The following is a 16,117-nucleotide window of genomic DNA, read 5'->3' as shown; positions in this document are numbered from 1 at the left end:
TTCAAAGAATACATGATAAATTATAAAAGACAATTATCTTTCTGCTTACTAGTGATGAATATATGAATACTAAAATTGGAAGTATGATATCATTCACAAGTTCCAGAAATAAAATAAGTTAAATACTTAGGTGTAAATCTAAGAAAATATGTATAGGACTTGAGTGCTAAAACTATACAACACTGATAAAAAAAAAAATTTTGAAAGACTTACATACATTGAAAAATACGTCAATGTTTATGGATTAGAATAATAACATATTAAAATGTCAATAATCCCTAAATTGATATACTTCTTTAACATAATTCCTACGAAAATTCAGCAATCATCTTTATAGATAAAACAATGTATTTTTCCTAAAATATATATGAAAAGATACAGAAATTTGAATTTGAAAACCTTTTTGTCTTTAAAAAAAGTTGGTACAAAGAACCAAACCCAGGGCTTCCCATTTGCTAAGTAAGCACTCTATCGCCAGCTAAATCTCTAATGCCAAAAACAATTTTATAAAAGAAGAAACAATCAGTCTACCTGACTTCAAGATTAATTTTATAGCTACAATATTCAAACTATGTGGCAATAGATACATAAATCAACTGAAGCCAGAAATCAAACTGCACAAATATACTCACCTGAGTTTTAATAAATGTACAATAGCAATCCATTGCAGAAAGACAATCTTTTCAACAAATGGTACTGGAGCAAATAGACATCTAGAGGCCAAAAGGGAACCTTAATCTGTGTTTCATATTTTAGTTAAAAATAAAGGTTGTAAATATTTTTTACAACATATATAGAAGAACAACTTCACAATCTAGAGCTAAGCATGAAATTCTCAGATTTATAAATGGTGAGATGATGCGTAAAAGAACTGAAAACTCCTCTTCCATAAAACATCTTGGATGCAAAATGTGAGAAAATATTCAGAAATACTGCATCTGACAAGGGTCTAGCATCTACCATGAAAATGTAAGACTTTCAAAGTTCATTCAATAAAAGTAGTAATTTCACTGAAAATGAACAAAAGACCTGAAGAGTCATATAACTAAAACAAGCACACGGATAAGATATCAGTATCATTATCCAGCAGGAGAATGCAAATTAAATCCACAAGATATTGGTATGTACCTATCAGAATCGTAAAACTAAAAGCAGTGAAAACACAAAACACTGATGAGGACACACAGAAACTTGATCACTCTTTCTTTACCAGAGGGACTATAAAACAGAATGGCCTCTTGGAAAACAGTTTGATAACTTCCTAAGAATCTCAGCATGCACTATACAACCTAGCAATTTCACTCCCACCAATTATTCTAAAGAATGACTCATATTCATACAAGTATCTCTGCATGAAGTTAATAGAAGCTTCTTTAAAACTTAATTAGTTTAGCTAGTAAGTCACAATAATCCAAACCTGGAAACAACCAAAATATCCTTCAGTGGAAACGATTGAGTGATAAAAATCTGTGGTAAATGCATATGATGAAATATAATTTAAAGGAAAAAAAAGAATCAAACTATCAACACATATAGCAATTCATACACATCACAGAGAATTATGCTAAGGGGCAAAAGCCATTACTCAAAGGTTCATATTAGTATGTGATTCCAATGTAGAACACTCTTGACCTGGTAACAGAACAGAAACAAAGAGCAAATTAGTGATTATGTAAGTTATAAAAAGGCAAACTAAAATATCTTGTGGTGATAGAAATATTTGTATAGTGGCTTGGTTATATGGTTTCTACTATTTTAATTGAGATGTTGTACTATAGTTTTACAAAATGTCACCACTGGGAGAAAATCGATAAAAGACACATATATGTTCTCTGTAGACTTTCATAACTGAACATGAATCTAAGATTGCCTTAATATAAAACAGTGCAATTAGAACTTCAGACCTAACCAAATTATGACAGCACATGAGAACTGATGTACTAATTGATCCTTTCAGTCTTCCCATCACGTGCTAGGCCTGTCACTGTGTCAAACACCAAATACCCATCAACAGCAACTCTGGCCAGGCTTGTGACTCTCCTGACATCATGTACACACACCTGACCACAATGACCCTCAAATGATATGGACCAGATTTGTCTGCCTCTGGTTTTAAAAATTTTATCCCTCCTTACAATTTAAATTCCTTTTCTAAACATGCTATTAGAGCCTCTTCCCTGTTTTATCCTTTCACCAACTTCCTGGACAGTACTAGACTCTTTTTCTTACTACCTACATATGACCCATTTGCCATACAAAGAGGAACAGACCTGCAGGGCTGAGAGTACTAAAGAAAAAACTCAAGTGACATAAAAATGGAATTGTCATGAGTTAGGGTTAGATCACCAAGATTCAGTAACCAAAAATATGAAAATATTGCCCTGCCTCCCTGCATGTTATGCATAACTCCCACTCAGGACATGGTCAGAAGAAGGGTCATTGAAGGAAACCATAGATTTCACCATGAAATAGATTTGGATTGCTGAATATTTCCTTTTTCTTCATTGATCCATGACTTCTGTTTATCCAAAACCCAAAGCTAAACAAACAAACCACAAGCATTTAGAAAAAACTGTGCATCTTTTAATGTTTTACGTCACAAATACAAGAATGTTAAAAATGAAAATTTATTCTTAAAAAAATCCAAAACCAATGTTTTCTCTTTCGTTAATCATGATTGACAGTTAACCAGATAGTTCCTAAATTGACACCTTATCTCTGTCTAACATGCATGCATTCACCATACTGCAGAGACAAGGAAGCGAATTCTGATAGTGTTGACCTTATTTAAAGCAATAAAGTTATACATCAAAATCATAACTGTGCCCTGAACTTGCCTGTTATCTCTCACTAGAGAGATCAGAAAAATGTCATTGGATTCAGAAGTTCCCTGGATCAAAGAAAAGACCCACGGGAGCAGATCACTTCCTGTCTTTATTTATCTCCAGAATAGACCAGTAGTCCTCTCTTGTCCTAGTCATGCATCTGTGCTTAAATGTAAGATGTAATTAAAACATATGACTATTGTTTAAATTTAAAAAAAATTAAAGTAAAAATGTATTATTTTGCCATTAATCCCAATCAGAATATTTTCACTTGTCTGTAACATACCTATTCTATCAGTCTTGCCACTTTCTGAAGCAGCTCTGGAATCATCTTTCATGAATGTCTCTATGAGGTGCAATCACATATACAGGAAACACTTGGCTGAGTGCCATGCAATGAAAAGGAAACCATGTGAAAACACTGTGGTGCGCCCACATCAGCTTTATTCACCAGATATGCAACTTCTGACTCTTCCCCAAAGTCAAAATGACCATGAAAGATAAATGTTTTGGAGCTCAGGATATCACAGCAGCCACAGCAGCACAATTAAACAAACAAAAGATGACCACCAGAACTATTTCAAAAAGCAGCAAGAATGATGGGATAAATGCATTTGAAATACAGAGGAATAATTTAAGGGAAATTAATGATAATGCTGTGATAAAACTTTTAAAAAATTCAAGCATTCATCATACTTTTCAATCACATCCAACACAATGATAAATAAAAAATTAAAAATCTCTCTGTCTCTCTCTCTCTCATATATATATATATATATATATATATATATATATATATATACATATGATGATACTGGGGATCAAACTTAGTCCCTCTTGCTTGCCAGATAGGCACTTATACCACTGAGCCAAATCCCCAGCTCTAGAGAGGGTATATTGGAAAAAAAATACGTGACTTATCCTAATAGTGAAAAGCATCAATAAAGAAAACTGATGTAACTGTGTATTTTTATTTTATGTATCGTAAACATCTATTAATAGTAAAGCTGGACACTGCCTGCCTTTTCTGGCAAAATGCACATAAACACACACACACACACACACACACACACACACACACAATACACACAATTTTTCTGGAAAAGAAATTTGCTTACAAATCCTCCAGTTGAGTAGGAATGTTCACTCTGCAGAGGTGTTCCCTGTGTTCACCCTAGGTAGGAGGTGCGTTGCTTTGTACACTAGCCCCAGACCTTTCCTGGGTGAGAATATTTTTGCCAGACTATTCAAACTGCAGTAACTTCTCTGAACCTGCCTTCTGGCCGATTCTCTATGTTACAGCACACTTATTTTGAATTTACTTTTTTGGTAAGAAGCAATTATGAAATCAACTCATCTGGTACAAACAAATGGCAGACAAAATGATGGTAGCCTTTTAAATAGCATTTTTCAGAAATAAAGAGAACAAAGGGGTTGAAAAAAAAAAAGAGAGAACTCTGTCAGTCTCTTGACTCGTAAGATTTCTGTGAAGTCCCAGTTACTTTTTGAGATAAATCAAACAGCAATGTTCCATTCCCACCCTCTAGGTTTCCTCCTATTGTCTTTGTGTAAAATTCCAAGTCTGAATATTTCAGTTATAGTTTTTAAAAACTACAAATCATCTATCTGAACATTTACTTTAAAATTTCTTCTCAAGATATCCCTTTCAAGCTGAAAAGTATTCATCTCAAAAGCTTATAAAAGCTTATAAAATAAGCATTTTCCCAAACTTAAAGAAGAAATGAGATTACATTTCAAACGTACTGTCAGCCTATGACCATGCTCTATCAGTAGACAAAAATGTGAGGGTGGGGGAGAATTAAGCAGAACAATTTTAAGAGACTGCTATCAAAAATGTCAGCTAAACTGCATTTTTGCTAATCTTTTTAGTTAGCACAGGGTGCTCTATCATGAGGCAAACAAACAAAAACAAAGAAAAAAAAAAAAAAACTCAGAGACTTCTCAGTCACTGTCGTTCTGAGTGGGTATGGAGTCAATTTTTTGAGACAGTTCTAACTCGGCTGTTTTCCCTTCCCGGTACACACCTGCATTCACTGGTCCTGTTTTATTCCCAGCTGTCTCTTCATGCCCAAGAAGCATTTCGTTTTGGTGGTAAATGAACGAGAATATGCCCAAGGTTTGAAAATTTTCAAATGAGAGTGTTAAGTGAATGCAGAAGATTATACTTAAAATACCTGTCACAACTCAGGTGGCATCTGTTTCGAGAGCACAAATAATCCAATATTTTGTCGTCTCATCATTCACGGCTCTTTGAGAGAAAACAGAGAGCAGATCAGCTATGAGAAAAACCAAATAAACAAATTTTGGTTTTGACAAGGAGGACAAACCAGGTTACTTCAAAATCTGAAAGTGTCACCACCTTACTTGTTTGGGTGAGGTGCACATATTTTGACAATCTTTTAAAACTTGTACTTATTGCATTCACATGGTTGTCCAAATACCAGTTGACTTAGCACAATGATAGTGAGCATAAGGATGGCATAACTACAGTGCTATCTATAAGATATATGTAAAAAATTGCAGGTTTATACTCCCAGGCAGCTTTATAAGTGTTCAGCTAGCACTTTTTAATTTGTATCACTGAAACAACTATATGCTTCTGTTAGTGTTTAATTGACGCCTTTAAAGAATTTAAAATAGATTTTAACTAATAAATAGTACTTTTTTCTCTTTTGTATTTTATTTGGGCATGCAAATGAAAATTGAAATGTCAACCTGAAAGGTTGCCATGCAAGTAGCTGAGCTGTCTGGTTCTATATAATTCTCTCACTTCCATCCTCATATCAATATTTAGAAATTTGCTCTAGAGAAACATTGATTTACCATATGTGGCGATAACAACCATTACAAACTCCCAATATTTCACAAAACCATAATATAAATTGACTTTGCTTCACACTCCTGGATGCCTTTAGGCTCCTCCCCTACCAGGGAAATTGTTTCCATGGTAACTGAATGGGGAAAAAGCACAGGGAGGGGTGGAGAAGGCACAAAAATGAATGAAATTAGATATCTATGGAATAAACAAAATATGGGAAAGTGTTGGATGTCATAACATTTTTATTGCTTCTAGACTTGCACAGATCTAGAGAAGCTAAGGCCACATCGTCTGAAAGATCAGATGGATGGGAAGGCTGTGCCTGAGGTTGAGTGTGTTAAAATGTTCAGCAATCAGCAGTGCTGCCTGCTCGTTCCCAGCATAGATGACACCTTGTAAATCGAGACTGCTGAATCTTTCTATCACCACCAACTCTGCAGAGCCCATGTGGACATGGACAGAATAATTTAGAGGACAGCAGATAGATTAGAAGCAGGGCTGTTCACAGCGACTCTGGATCACCCTTTTGTAAGGTAACCACAGTCGTATTTTCAGCTGCACGCAGAATTCTCCAGTGAACGCTGAGTATTAAAATTCATTCAGATCTGTTGGGGCACTGAAGAAGCTTTCTTGAACGAGACATTAGGTATCACCAGTTTTTATCTTTTTCCTTATGTTGCTTAAGTAAAATATGCAGCTAATGTAATTTAATTTTTATTAGATTCTGCACATATGTGGCTTTTAGAATGAACTCAAGGGAACACACATTACTTATAAACATATACTTTTTAATTAATTTTTCTTTGTAATTCAAAGTAGATGTCTAATGCATTCATGGAACGATATGGGCTCCCTCTGGGGGGCAATTTTAATACCTGCAATTCCCTAGCTTGTTAATCAAAGACTTTTTAGCCTTGTAGATAATTTATATCTGTTTAATGTTCAGAAGGTTGAAATTGCAGCTATATAGGAAAAAAGCCTTACCTCTGCCAAAATCACAAAAGATATAAAATCTCATGGAATTCTCCAGAAATGAAGGAAGGATTATTCCTTCTTTTTGAGGTGCTTTCTTTGAAAATATTTTATATTTTTATGGGAAAAAAGATGTGTTTTTTCCCCCCAGAAGTTACAATGAAATTGTTTGGCTTGAAATGTAATACACAATGGCTAGGAGTCTCCATCTCAGGATATGCTCATTTCCTGCAGTGTTGTATTTGAAAGAATATATTCTTATGAAAGTCGCATAGGTAAAAGTTACATAGGATAATTTCCATGTTGTGAGGTTTCAATTGATATTAAGTTCATTATTTCTAGCTCTGGTTCTTCACTTCCTGTTTTCCTGTTTTGTTTATGTGTCACCTTGCCATTAAGCTCAGTTTTCTTTTGCACATATATCCAGTGAGAAGAGTGGCACCAACTGTGCTCAAGGATTTTATTCACAGAACTGTAGAGAAATGTTACAGAATTCAGAAAAAGCAAGCTTTATCAAGTGTTTGTGTTTGTACGAACATCTATACATATTTACACTTATATTTACACTTGCATACAGACACAAGCATGCACACATGCATGCACAATAACTCTTCTCTTTAGGTACATAGCTATAATTTAACTGAATATGGCAGCTGTATAATCAAGGGTAAAGAATAGAATCGTACACTGTCTGAGATGGAGGGAATGTTTCAAAATTCCAAGTTATCTTTCATATATAGTGTGAGTTAGCTCTACACAGTGGTAGAATCTCTTTGTCACACTGTTGTATAGAAACAATTCAACCTGAATGTATTGGTCCGCTCTTATATCAATGGGGCACAATATGCATCATACATAATTTAAAAGAAGAGACATTTAGTTTGACTCATGGTTTCCGAGGTTTGAGTTCATGGCCAGTCGTTTCTAAGGCAGAATCAGAATGGTAGAATGGTGTGGCAGAAGCAAGTTGCTCAGTTCATGCTGACAGGAAAGCATAGAAGGGGACAGTGCTAGAGAAAGGGGTAAGAGACCAGATACAGAGCACAGAGTCACCCTTCCTGACCCATCCAGACACACCCTCAAGTGTGCTTCAGTAATTTCACAGGAGATTCTCAAGACAATCAAGTTAAAAATTATGCTTAACTGTCATATTTTTCCTTGTCAATTTGATACCCAAATCTATCTCCTTAAACTATTGTTAGCCTAAATAAAAAACACAAGTTAATAATTCTACTTACCATAATACAAAATTCATGCATACAAGTGAAAACAAAATAGTACCTTCCCCAAAGTCTCAGTGGATTCAGAATTTGTCAAAGTACAAATTCACATCCCTTCCAAGGCATCATTGTAAACTCTTAGCTGTGACTCTCTGTAAAATATCAGAAGCAAATTATGTAATTCCATGGTACATTAGCAGCAGAAAAGCATTCCCATTCTGAAAGCAAGGAGTACGGAGATTGAAAGCAAGAGAACCAAAGCAAGACCAAATCCCAGCAGGGCAAACATCAAGTCCTCTAGCTATATGTTTACATTTCTTGGATAGCCTCACGCCTATGGCCCTGCCAGCTCCTCTCTCACAGGATGGCTTTTCTCATTGTCTACAGCCTTCTGGGCTAAGCATGTCATGTTTCTGACATTTCTGATTTACCATTAAAGTTGGTTTAAACATTCCACAGAAGAAAATCTCACAAACATATGAGCCAACCAACAACATCATGGGACAGCTGAAATTATTACAAGAGCTTCTCTATAATCTGTATTTATCTGTTAACAACTTTTCTGGTATTATATTGTGAATCCAAATATAATTGAATGACTCTCTTTTGTAATCTCAAGTCTCTATCTCCCTCATGAACTAAGCAATCATCTTTATTTTTGCCTTTCATAATAAAACTTCTACAATCCTACTGTCCTGTACTCAAACCAACATAGCACCTGAACAGGATATAATGCTCCAGGTATGGTTGTCAGCTACATAGTTAAGAATTTAATAGACTGTTTTGATTTATTAGCATATTATGCTTTTGTTTGTGCAGCCTAAGATCAGATGGCCTTATTTTCACAGATGGGTGAGTCTGCTGGCTCTCACTAAATTTGTAGTTACTTAACTCCCACTGTTTAAAGTCTGGCTGACTCAGTCTTCACTTAGGCAGCTGACTTTCTAAAGTTAACTGCAGATCATTATGTTTATCACTGCTACAATTTATCTCACTGGTTTTAAGGCTTCCTTTTAGTTTGTTCATATCATTTTCAGTCCTAGTTCTGTTATTTTAGTATTTGCTGTTAATCTTAGATTTTTGGTCAATCACAAGTTTGGACAGAATGTGATTTGTGACTCAATCTAATGCTTCATTAAAATTTTATTCAGGTAAAGAAAGTATCTCTGGGGTACTACTGGAATAGCATGATTATACACTGTAAAGAAAGTTTAGCTATCTAGGCTATCACAACACATTTCTACATTGAACTTATAATGGGAAATTATTATATGAACTCTTCTGAAAATTAAGGAACATTATGTTACTCTTTATTCTTTCATACAAAGAAAGAAAATATGTTCAGTATGTTGTCACTTGTATATTCTTTACATTTAATGATATTTCTTCCTACTAGCATTTTTCTAGCTTTCATTTATTTTCCTCCACAGCATTGATTTTAATAATCTTATCTGCCATTTTACCCCCAAGAGACTTCTGCTAATGCAAGACAATCCCCTGCCAGATGCATTCTTCCTGATCATTATAAAACACTACCAATCCCTTACCCAGAACCCAAATTATAGATTCACACAGCTCATAGTCCAACGAGGCAAATTTTATCCGTTTACATCATCTCTTTGTTCTGCTTCAAAGTCACCACATTCATTATTAATAAACTAATGACATCACCTATACTAAGTCCTTTAAAAAGCATTTCTAAAACTATTGTTTTTCTATTTAAAAAAGGAACTATTGTGTTTTCACATAAATCTGGAGGATCAGGAAACGGCAATCATATTTGACAGCTTCGGATAAATCTTCTGTTCTTGGAGACAAAGCCTTCACTCATAAAGAAATGCCGTTCTTCTAATGGTAACCTCAGATCAGCCTGCCTCAATGCCTCTTTTCTCTGCAGTGATAGTGCTCTTCCACCAGCACAGAAGCTCAAATGGACTAGGACACAAGAGCAAGAAGAAGATAAGAAAGAAAACCAGAGTGATGTTGAATCTCTCTGAGCTCAGCGCAGACCATGCCTGCACAAAGCCATGGATGCCACTCAGAAAGACCTTATGACTTCACCAAGAGGCTAAGATGGTCTTTTTCAGGTTCATATTGCACTATGCATACTCAAACCCAGAATACTTGTCTCTGGTCTACATTCTACTTCCAATCTAAAATTTTCCCCTGTGCTTTGGTCTATCTAACTCCCTTCGCCAACCTCATACTGTGAGTTTCTAGAGACTATCTTCTTTTGATGTTCACCCTTTGCTTCTTAAATGTGCTATGTAATAATTTGAGGAACTATTTTGATGCAATAGATGTAGAGATAAAATAGAGTTTGTGGATAGAGAAACTATTGTTTTATAAATATTTATTTATATAACTAGGACAAGGAAATACCTGTGGCATCAACATGGCATTTCAAGACCTTTCTCTCAGCTCTCCATTCATTGTCTAACCCCAAATACACTAAAGTAATCCCTAACCTACATCACTCCTCACACTTCACACCCATGCTTCACTTCAGGATCTCAACTTATGCTCCTACTTGCCACGGAGAGGAGTTCAGATAACTGTGTGAAGGAAATGGGCAGTTTTGAACAGTGATGATGATGATGATGATGATGATTTAGAGCAAAGAAAACCAAGCTCTTCTTTGTGATGTTTACAATCCCTTTAGAAAACCACACAACAGTAATGGGTAAAGTTGAGGGCACAAATATATTCTATATATTTATGCAGGTGTTTTACTGAGAGGACAATGGCATTCAGTGGTTGAAAAAGATATAGAATGCTGTCAAAAATCAAGTGATGGGTCATGTGATGCCAGACAATGCTCTTGGAAGGGATAACTATGAGATTGGAAGGCTTTTGAACATTTTATTCTGTTCTTGAAGGAAGTTAGAATTTTCCAAATCCCCGGGTCTTAATGCTGTGGTTCTCCAATATGGAGATGGAATTCAAGATAGCAACTTGACTGCATCCAGAAAACATCTCTGTGCTTCCTTCTTGTGGCCCATGGTGACACAAAAAATGTAGATATCCAGATTAAATTCTCCTCTGAACAATAGAGAGTGGTCAGTGTGTCTCCTGTTGTTATCGCAAAGGTATCTTAAAATTAACAGGCCTAAATTTGATTTTCATTTACTTCTTTACTGGAGTCTGTTTTCATTAATAAGACAGATTCCTTTTATTCTCAGAGCATAATCATCCCACCTACATGCAAAATCAGTGACAGGATTCCTCTAATTCCTTCACCACCCACGCTCCATTCAGCAGTCTTATTAGCACATCCTCATCAATGCATCCTATTGCTGTACAGTCTGTTCTTCACTACATTTTCTACCTACAGTTGTCTCACTTTCCTCTTTACATATTGATTATCTATCTTTCCATAAAAACATAACTAACACAGGAGCAGAAATTTTGTGTTTTTTACCACCATGTCTAAAATTTGGTGCTGAGTAAATACCTAATGAATGCATAAAAATCCACATCAACTTTAATTTTTGAATTGCTTAAATAAACTGTTTAATTTTCTGAATATTAGCAAAATACATACTTTTTAGTTCGCTATGCCAATACTGAACACTATTGATTCAAACAAAGAGTATTCAGCGAAACTAATGAATTAGCAATCATCAGTTTATAAGGGGAAAACCTTTCTAGGCAACTTTTCCTAAAAATCATCAATATCTTTAATCTTTTGTAAGACATTGCATGGGTTTTCCACTTGATTCAAACTAAAGTGAGTAACAAGAAAAATATGTTTTCTTTGTTAGTCTTACCTAAGTAAAACCTATTAATGTGTTTTCAAAAGACATGAGAACTATATGAAAAATTAATAGGAAACACTTATAAATCAGGATTCGTTACTAAGCAGACATGATTTAACTGAAAGTTATATCAAAATTCATATTTAAATAGTTGTGTGTCCAATATCAATCCAAACCTACACATATATCTCAAAAATTTAGCTGGAGAACACTCAAATATATAGCAAGTTATATATATATATATATATTATATCAGTTAAACCCATTCCAATAGAATAAGCAATAGTGAAAAGCCACAAGCTCTGAATGCTAGCAAATTATCTTGCTAGCATAGCATAGCAAATACTAGCATAATCTATCTTGCTGGGCATACAAAAAATACAATTAAACATGTGACTTGTGTTTACTGAGGAACTACTGCATTCCAGGCACTCAATTCAAAGCACTTTCAGCTTTCTTTTTGTTGTTGTTGTTTTTTTTTTTTTTTTGATACTGACAATCAGACTCATCACACCAATAACAAAATGCATACATTCTGGCTCACACTTGCCAGCAGGTGCTGTGCAGCTGAGCTATATCCTTCGTCCTCAGTTCAAAGCATTCTACATGTATTAATTTATTTAACTATCAAACAACCATATGACAGAGTAACTGCATAAAAACAATCTATAACCTCAAACAAAGAGGACAAAGCAATAATCATTTATTATTTATTGTGTTATTGAAATACTGAGCAATTTCTTTCTGATTTTTTCCTGCGATCACAAATGCAACTTCATGAAGCTATAGTGTTAGGTGAACCAGAAAGCCCAAGATATCTTTTTCAAATATCTGACACTTTACTTCTCTTGGTACAAACCTGGGACTGTTCACAACATGTTCCTTTAAGGTAAAAGCAGAATGTACAAGACCATTCGCATAATATCATTGATAGTACATGTAATTTTTGTAAAGAGTCACAGGCCAGGTGCAGATCCAAAGACAGTATGTCTCTGTATGACAAAACTGCTAAGTTATAATGAAAAAGTGTGTATATATATATATATATATATATATATATATGATAATAGAATTTTTGGTCATTAGGCAACTGATTAAATATCATGCACCACACATGGAAAGTCTAACATATAGAGAGGTATGGTACTGGGCAATGTCACAACAAGAAAGAAGTAGAGTTAAGATCTGAACACGAATCTCTGGCTGTGAAAACAGTCTCTTCAAATCAATTTGGGATACAGTCATAGCAGCTAACATGGAGAACTCCCAAGCACAGACCACTTTCATTCTCTGCCTCTGCATTTCATGTTAATATAGTAATGGTTAGAAGACTAAGATATTGTCCACTTGAAGATAACATACGTTTGCATTTTCATGTAGAAATGATGCGTGTGCATGGTGTATACATACATATGACTGGGTAATGTATATGTGTGTAAACTGCTGGGTGGAACTTAGTGTGGCTACTTTCTGGGAAATAATTGTATAGTCCATTTTGTGATTGTGCAAAGTCTGCTTAGACTACACTTCAGGGTTTATGGCAATCACTAGACTTGATCTCTTGAAGGAATCAAAAGATGACGTAAATGAGGATAAGATGGACAAGGCTGCTGATAGTTTAAAGCAGCATACCGTTTTATAGTGAACTTGTTCATTCAGTAGAAGTATGCTTTGGAATAATGATAAAAATATAGTCTAGGAATACATAAATCAGTGACATATCATTTATTGCCAAGTATTATGTACTGTAATCTTATGAATATGGTATACATTCACAATACTGCATGGCTCTAGATTTGTTTATGCTAACATTGTCACAAACACGTAAACAATGTGTTATGGTGTAATACTAACAAAATGTATACTTTCCGGCTTATCATGCCACTATAGAACGTTACCTGTTACAATGTCATTAAATGAAAAGCGTACTTAAGCCCTATGATAATCTTAGAAGATCAGAGTTGTATATAACATAGTCAATCGTGGAATGAAATGTCATTACGTGGTCTATTTTCAAAGTAAATCTGCTCCTGCATCTATCTATGTTTAAGTAAATTTAATCCTTGTGGGCTTGTTTCTGCAAGGTGAGATCAGTGACACCTAACTGGAGTGTCAAGATGAGAATTTAATTAGAAATGAAAGTAATTAGTTGATTTAAAATGTTGTGATTTTTTGTTTGTATTTCTCATATCTCTAAAACCTAAGAAGTAAGTACTCAAAGTTATAGCAATCAAAACTTTTTGAAGAATTACAAGCTGATGGAATTTTTAGTGTTGCGTTATAATGCCTATATTGAAATAAAATTTGTTTCTGCCTAGTTGTCACAAAACAAACACTAGATTTACATTTTTGTCTTTCTCTGAGCTCCTTTAATGGAATTTTTTCTCTCCTTGGGTCACCTAGTCTCTCTTCTCCATCTGAAAAGCACCTTGGACCACTTTCCCCCTTCAGCTTCCTGTGCAGGTTTCCCTCATAGGACTTAGCCGTGTGTCTGAGTGCCTATCTACAGCCATTATTTTTCCTCTTCTTTTCAAGTCACCATTCCTTCTTCTGAATCCTTTTTCAATATGATCCTTGGTTCAACTTGCTAGCATTTGGGTAATGCATTTGATGAAGAAACTTATGGTATATTAATTTTCCCATTTAATTTGCTAGGACATCATAGAACAGATAGACACTGAAAAAGAAGAGATGGTCAGGGGCAAAAGAAATCCTTAGAAACTCTACAACAAGCCTGACCACTGTCTTGGCTGAGTCTCACCTCCTTTGCATCGTGCTGTATCTCTACCCTCCCTCAAACCTTTTTATTCTTCTGTCTGTGTCACCTTTTTTACTGCTGAGACAAACTACCTGACCGACAAAAGTTAAAAGAGGACAGGTTTACTTTAACTTATGGTTATAGTCCTAGCTCAGCTAGATCCAGGACAGAAATGACTTAGTGAAGGATCTGAGTGTAACAAAGCAGCTCACATCATTGCAGCCCAAGAAGAATAAATGGAAGACCCAGGGACAAAAATTATATCCTTCAGGTCACGCTCCCAGTGACTCATTTCTAATCAAGTCCCGTCTTCTAAGGGGGGACTCATCTACTGAACTCATCTGTGATTGAATCCAGTGATGAGCAGAGCACGTGGTATCCAGTCACTTTCCAAAAGCCCCCATCTCTAAGCACAAGTTCTAGAGAACATTCTAGATTCAAAATGTAACACCTTTTTGCCTCTTCCTGGAACCCTTTCCCCAGTTATCCACAGGACTGACTCCCACATCCCTCTCTATGGTACTTTCCCTGCCTGTCCTTTTAAATATTAGAATCTGTAACTAACTGCCCAAGCCCTGCTGGGCCCCCAACTGTATTTAATTTTTTGTAGAAGTTATTATACCATCTATTGCACAATTTGCTGCTTTATTATTTATATCACATATTTCTCTACTCTGGAATTATGTTCAAGAAGACTAGGGGTCTTATATGATGAGACTGATTTTTTAAAATACATATCTTTAAAATTAATATGTTAAAGAGAATAAAACAAAACGAAGTAGATCAGACCAAAATGATGCAAGCATCACAGGACTTCAAAACAAGACAAGAGGAAATCAACAGTGACTACCATAATATCTTTTTTTAACTTTGAAATAGTTGCCCATATCTTCACATACAATAAATTCGAACAAAACAAAATAGTATACAACTGATCAAAAGAATGAAAGCATTAGAGTCCTTCAAAACAAGACAATAGAAAAATCAACCATGGTTACCATTCTGTCTCTTGTTCTCTTCAAAATTGTTGTCCATATCTTCCCATATATTGAAGTCAAATAATAGAAAACAGTCTAAAACCAACCACAACAAAGAAAAAAGGCATTACTGGACTTCAAAACAAGATGATAGAGATTCAGTAATGACTACCATAAGTCTCATTTTCTTCAGTGTTGGAGGGGAAATCAAAACAAAACAAAATACAAGAAAAACAAGAAACAAAAGACACAAACAAATAACAATAACAAAGAGCCCTAAACAATAACAATATAGCCTTTCAAAACAAGGTGGTAGGAACATAAATAAGGTTGTTAATTTACATAGTTACTTTCAAAAGAGTTACTCAGACTACAAAATATAAGCACGTAAAACTGATCTAATCCTAAATTCTAAGAACTGATAGAATTATTAGGACAATCATCTTAGTAATCTTAAGTATACAGATATACAAATTTGCATCTTTTTCTTTTCTCTTCCTTTTTTCTCCTTTTCCCTATCTGAATTATTTTTTTTCCTTTGAGTCGTTTCTTAACCTTTCACAATATTTACTGAAGATTTTATATCTTTTTTACTCTTTCAGTTTCTTACGCTAGGGAGATGATACAATATTTACACATGTGAGTTTGATTTATTGCACTTATGAATATGGTCTCAAGTCACATCTCTTTATCTATAAAAGTCTCAATGCAATCCTTCCTTAAAGCTGAGTAGTACTCCATTATATAAAAATACCAAATCTTTTTTAT

The 16,117-nt window shown here is 34.8% G+C and overlaps 1 long non-coding RNA gene across 1 annotated transcript; it reads left to right on the top strand.

The window, feature by feature from the left end:
- Nucleotides 1–5,875: 5,875 nt before the first annotated feature.
- LOC134477885 (uncharacterized) lies at nucleotides 5,876–13,958 on the top strand. Its single transcript, XR_010050143.1, has 2 exons — nucleotides 5,876–6,310; nucleotides 9,585–13,958. It is a non-coding gene; the product is annotated as an uncharacterized LOC134477885 (long non-coding RNA).
- The last annotated feature ends 2,159 nt before the right edge of the window (nucleotides 13,959–16,117 follow it).

This window comes from Cavia porcellus, unplaced genomic scaffold, assembly GCF_034190915.1.
Source record: "Cavia porcellus strain 051 isolate PalLab524CR breed Dunkin Hartley unplaced genomic scaffold, mCavPor4.1 scaffold_10, whole genome shotgun sequence".
In the NCBI taxonomy this organism is placed as follows: domain Eukaryota; kingdom Metazoa; phylum Chordata; class Mammalia; order Rodentia; family Caviidae; genus Cavia; species Cavia porcellus.
Note: the sequence above shows the minus strand (reverse complement) of the source record. Positions and strands in the feature narration are given on the sequence as shown.